This window comes from Otolemur garnettii, unplaced genomic scaffold (assembly GCF_000181295.1).
Source record: "Otolemur garnettii isolate 467f Iridium unplaced genomic scaffold, OtoGar3 scaffold00016, whole genome shotgun sequence".
Taxonomy (NCBI): domain Eukaryota; kingdom Metazoa; phylum Chordata; class Mammalia; order Primates; family Galagidae; genus Otolemur; species Otolemur garnettii.
Window position 1 is genome coordinate 29,753,397 of NW_003852411.1, and position 5,565 is coordinate 29,758,961.

General features: G+C 49.8%; 1 non-coding gene across 1 annotated transcript; it reads left to right on the top strand.

Annotated features, from left to right (window-relative positions):
• The first annotated feature begins 608 nt into the window (after positions 1-608).
• TRNAG-GCC lies at positions 609-679 on the top strand. The gene has a single exon. It is a non-coding gene; the product is annotated as a tRNA-Gly (tRNA).
• The last annotated feature ends 4,886 nt before the right edge of the window (positions 680-5,565 follow it).

Below are 5,565 nucleotides of genomic sequence, written 5' to 3' on the forward strand. Positions count from 1 at the left end.
AGTGCGGGGCCTCTGGCCAGGAAGCAGGAGCGAGACTCGCATTCACTCGCTTGGTCTCTTTGCCTGAGCCACGCTGGGCTGCGGTACCCGGTGCAGCTCCTCTCCGCCCCCGCTGGCTCACACACACACACACACACACACACACACACAGAGCACCGCAGGCAAGAAAGCCAACCAGCCCAGAAAAGGACCGGTTTGGTTCAGGCTGGAGGCTTGGCCACCGCCCACACCCACCCCCAGGGAAGGTGTGCTCAGCCAAGCTCACCACACGTCTCCTGCCCCCCTGGGCATCAAGGAGCCGGCCAGTGCCGGTCCCTCTCCTGACTTTCCTCAGTGCCTGTCCCTTTCCTGAACACCGACAGCCCAGCCGGCAGCCCTGAGCTCCGAGAAAAGAGCCGAACCTGGTGGGTCCACTCCTCGCCGTATGCGCGCGCACTGCTATGCCTCCCAGTGCCCTCGACGTGACCCGAGACTGGCTTACTGGTTGCCGGTCGGCTTCCACTTGACCGATTCCCTGGGCGCCGGCTAACGCTACAGACTGCCACAAGCCAGGACTAGAGTCCCAGCGGCTACGGTTGTGGGAGCCTCAGGAAGTACTTGCCACCAGTGCATGGGTGGTTCAGTGGTAGAATTCTCGCCTGCCACGCGGGAGGCCCGGGTTCGATTCCCGGCCCATGCAGCTTGCTGCCCCTTTTAGTCCTGCACCCCCGATGCCCAGCAACGCTCCACGCTGCCACCCGCGTGGCTCCCACTCAGGCCACCCACTCCCTGTCTGTACCGAGCTCCGCATGCAAACACAACTCCCACTTCTGTCCAGTTCCCCAACACCAGCAAAGTTGCTTGCCCACGCCTTACAGACTCCCTTCCCCCTCTGCCGCACACCTGCCTGGGTCCCTTTTCTCTTCATTCACCTGCCTCTGTTTTCACCGCATCTCCCCTCCAGGAATGCAGCCAGGAGCCATACGCTGGCACCCACGCTCGCCGCGCCTCTCCCCGTGGCATTTCTCCACTTTGCCTGGCTCTCCCGCTCCCCTCACGCAGTCAGAGAAGCGTGCCCTGGCTGCCAAATCCGTAGCGAGCACAGCAAGCCTCCTGAGTCGACCGGACACATCACATTCTCCCAAAAGTTCCTGCGGTCAGGCATTAAACCACACGGGGACATCAAAAGGCACACGGATAGTGTCGTAGCATGTGTGTCAGGTCTGCACTCAGTGAGTCTTGCTTGCCCACCAGGCCTCTCCCAGGCGCCCACGCAACACCCACCCTAATCTAGGATCCGCAGCTTTCACCCAGGTTGGGGCAGATGCACATCCTTCCCTCGGGTTTCCACTAGCCGCCAGAAACACCCAATAGACATTGTGAATGGCTGTCCTGACAGGGGTCCAATTGAATCCCAAAGACTTTAGGATCTGGTCCAAACAGACTCCCTGTCTCAGGCTCTCAGCCTCACCCTTCTCTGCTCCCCATCCGCCTTCACCCCCAGTCTCACTGGTTACTCTGACCCCTCTGGTAGCAGGGCACCCTTGGATCCTCCAATGTAGGATGTGGTGGAGGGTGGGCTGGATGGGCTCTTCTCTGTACACACAGGCCTTCCATCTTGGATCTTGCCTGGACCAGGACCCACTCACACACGCCAGGGATCTGCCTGTCTTACTGGCACTAGGCTTGACCTCACTCTCTCACCTTCACCCATGCTCTTCCTCACATTCCTAACCCACATCCTCCTCCAAGTCTGCCATCACCTGCAAGCTCGGCTGGAGGAGGGAGAAGTCAACCAAGAGTAGTCAGCACAAAATGTATGGGACAGGGGCACAGGTAAGAAGGGTCCACAGACTGTGCATGTGTGTTTGTGTGTGCCCTGGTGGCAGGCAGGAGACAGAGGGGCATTCCCAGGACTGCGATGGAATTCCTTGGGGAGTATAGTTCATATTATTTGGGTGGAATGGGTAGTGTCCTAATTACAAAGGAAGGGAGAAGTTAAATACTTTTGAATTCATTGAGCATCAATGCTAACAACAAAGCCAGAAGAGGACAGGTAACTGCCACAGGCTTTCAAAATCAAAAACTACTGCTCCCGTGTTCAATAATGTGACAAGCTTACTGGAGATATCCACTGCTACTCACAGCCTCTTGTTTGAAGAGTCTGGGCCCTTTGGATCCAAAGATGGCTACTTTCTTGGGACAGTCACAGATGTGGTGTCCCTGGGTATCACAGTGGAAGCAAGCAATTGGGGCAGGGTAATACCCAACCTCCTCTTCCATCCATGTTAGACCTTTCTGATGACACTTTCTCCTCAGATGGCCCATTTGCCACAGTTGGAATACATGTGGTCAGACTTCACTCCACTACCAGCATACAGTCACCTCCCTTGCTTGTCTTATACTGAACCATGGGAATTGGCTGCAATAACAGCTCCTGACAGTTTAGTATTTTGGCATTCTTTACTTTCCTCCTGCAAGTTGTGGTTGTAGAACACCTAGGCGGTCAAGTTCAGTTGCTTCATTTGAGTCCCTTTGGGGTCCCAGTGCCTTATGTTCAGGGTTACTCTGGATATTAGGGGCTGACTGGTTAATATCATGAGTTTTAAGTATAACTCTCCCTTTCACTGATTCAGGGTCCAAGTTGGTGTTCTTTTGGACTGCTTCCTCTAGTCTTCCCCACAGGAGCCTGGATTTTCATCCTTTTTCTGGGTCAGCTCAGCTAATTTGGAAATGTTTATCGGCTTTACTTGTGTTTCCTGCATGCCTTCTATAAGGCAGGTCTGCATATAACCCCTGGCTGCTCTACCAACCTCTCCAGCTTGTCCAGGTTGATCGTTCCACCCAGGGTCTTGGGTAGTAACTGCATTTGCCACATCAGCTGAATTCTGATTAGTAGCATGTTGTCTATCTGACTTCTGTCATTAGCTGTTATTTTACACTATTTTTCATCCATGGCACAATAATACAATAGTAAAATCACTAGATCCTTCCAAGCCAAATAAAAAAAATGTTAGTCAAACGCTGAAACTTCTCTATAAACTTTCCAGGATCCACTAAAAAATTTCCTACTTTCTCTTTACAAGTTTTTTTAAATTCTCTCTTTATAAGCTTTAAAGACTGCCATTCTGAAGGGAGCATGCACCTTTATAACCTGCTGTCTATTATGGGAGGCTACCTCATGTAGAGTAAGAAGACCAGGGTAAAGACCCAAAACCATGGTCTCAAGTGAGGGTGGGGAGAAGAGGGTGAGACCGTGGTATTTCCTGAACTATAAGCTGGCTGGGGTTCCTTCATTTTTGGTCTCCTTCTCTTCACCTAGTGGGTTTCCCCCTCTAGGGTATACATGGGTGGTGCCAGCAAACCATCTAAGGGGGAAAATTTGGTGTTTTTCTCAGCCTGTTTCCTCTCTAGTTCCTTCCTTCCTGTGTTAACATTTTTCTACACAGGACTCACAGTACTGAGGATTATCCCTTAAGTATATAAAAGCTTACATATAGGGTACTTCTGACCACTTCCTGTCATTTCCACAAAAGAGGTCTAGCTATAAAATGCTGTTATGACTAAAACTCCCATCTACAGGCTCGATTTTCCCATCTGATAACTGAGATTGAGGCCAAGCTGTGTGCCAAAAGTAAATTAGTTTAGACTTATGGGGGCTGTGATGTCAAAGGGGCTTCCAATTCTTTAAGAGTAATTCCAGGAATGAATTAGAGGGGATCAAGACCATTTTTCCCACAGTCCACTATGGGAGAGAAAAGACAGAACACTCCTGCCATCCAGCATCCTTCAGGTGTAGAGTGCCTTCACAACCCCAGACAGGCATCTGCATCGGACAAACCAAATCTCCCTCCAAGGCTGTGCACGGGGCTTTTGGGAAGTTACACAAAACTAATTTTTCACAAGGAATGTTGCATGGGACCACACCTTCCCTTGCAATGGCTGCCAGGCACAGAGCCCTATGGTACTGCACTGGTACCAGACCAGTCTTTTCTCCTTACTCCCACACACCACTCCAGGAGGAGTAGACTATCCTTCCCACCTCTTGCAGGTCTCCTGGTACCATTGCCTCCCAGTACCCTCACAGACACACAATACTCCATGAGAACCAGACTCTCCTTCTTGCCTCTTGCAAGCCTCTTGCCTGATTGCCTCTGAGTCCACCTGGATGTGTATAGATGTCCAAAAAGAAAAAGAGCCTCCAGTTTGCAAATAAATGGGGGCTGACCTAGGGACATGGTTTGTCTTTTGAGGACATTCAAAAAACTCTTTAATACGGTCTTTTGCCTCCCATAGTGTTGGAGGGGATAAAACCATCCCATAAAAGTGAAGTTGTTACAAATAATGAGGTGCTGGGGAAAGGTTCCCAAACTCCAAAAAGTGGAAAGGTCGTTAGGCAAAACACATTGCTGGTGGTGAAAAGTCAAAAGAACAGAAAGGGCAATAAACTGGGTTGACACTAAAAGGAAATAATAGCTCATGCTTTGGAGTTCCATCTGCATGAAAAGGGATAAGATAGTCACTTAAAGCAGCGAACATAAGACATACTTCAATAGGCTTCTTATTCTCTTCCCTCCTTCTAATTAATGCCCATACTTTGGGGTTGCTTAATCATAGTGGGGATGATTAGTCTTAAAACAACAGATAATCACTAGCATACAATTTTCAATAAGAACTCTAATAGAAATCAACAATCAGAGAAAAACTGGATAGACCAGTTCCCCAGCATTCTGTGAACTCCACCTGGGTCCTCCATGCTACCACCTCTCCCTGCCCTCTCTGGGAAGCCAAGTATTCCAAACTTCCTATGGAGAAATTCCATTCTCTACCTGGGAGCACTTACTGAACTTTTCACTCTAAACCTTTTGTGGCACACCTGTGGAAGGGGCTGAACAAACTGCTGGTTACCCAGGGCTGCTCATGGCAGACACAGGTGCTCCCACATCTTACCTGGATCCTATGTGCAAAGTGGAGAATGCAGGGGTCCTCTGAGCGTCTTTTCCCTGTGGCTTCTGTGCCAGAAAAAAAGGCTGAGGTTTTCCTTAATGGGTTTCAAAGCATCAGAAAAGATATTGGGGGTTTAGTACTTCAATTCTCAAAGCCAGTTAACCTGGTTAGACTACTCAGGTGAGCTAGAAGGTTAAACTAATGTACACTGGTAACCAAAAGCAAAGTGACTGGAAACTGGAAATGAAAGGGGAGCACCACAGCATGAATAGGGAGGAACAATAACCTACAAATGATTCAGGATAAAAAAGAGAAACTCGATTTACTAAGGCTGAAAAGAAAGTTGAGAGCCCTTCCAAACAGAATTGGAAATGGGTCCCTCTCATGATGGCTTAGGGTTATAGTTGGACAAAGGCCTATCCCTCTGCTTTTTAATGTCCCTTTGTGGAATAATGATTCACTGTATGACCTCCAGGAAATTATGCTGTATGCCAGTCTCAAGAGACTCGCTGTGCACCCTGCGGATTGGGGAGCCAGGGCAAGCTTCTGCTTCTCCGATTACATGAGGGGAGAGGGAGAGCAAGGCAATGCGGCAAGATGCGAACAGAAGAGGCGTGTTGGGGGGGGGGGGTGCCAGCG